The sequence below is a fragment of the Poecilia reticulata genome, linkage group LG3 (assembly GCF_000633615.1).
Source record: "Poecilia reticulata strain Guanapo linkage group LG3, Guppy_female_1.0+MT, whole genome shotgun sequence".
Taxonomy (NCBI): Eukaryota; Metazoa; Chordata; class Actinopteri; order Cyprinodontiformes; family Poeciliidae; genus Poecilia; species Poecilia reticulata.
In genome coordinates, this window is record NC_024333.1 from 15,273,283 (window position 1) to 15,273,716 (window position 434).

Sequence of the window (434 nt, forward strand, 5' to 3'; positions counted from 1 at the left end):
ATATTTGCTTCATTAAGCTTCTAATTTAGCAAAAAAAAAAGTAAGTTATTAGTTAATATGCTGTATTGTATTGATAATATGAAAAACACATACTCTAAACTAATTCAAAAATACGTTCCATAAATAACGTCATTTAGGGAGTTTAAAGTAAAAGGAATAATAGATGGTCAAAGAACGAGATGAAATTAATTTCCTCCAAAGGGTTGATGAGCTCTCCCTCAACATGGGGTCAGAAGCTCAGTCATCTCGGAGAGTACTCAAAATTGACTCTGCATCCATATTTGTTTCATCTTCCTTGCCTTCAGATTTGCCAACATACATGTAACACAGTTCCCGTCTTATCCTTCTAATGTTGCACTTCATGTGGAGATGCAAAGACTGCGAGAGCGTGTTTTCCAGAAGATCTGAATTGCTCAAGCACTACAAACTAAATC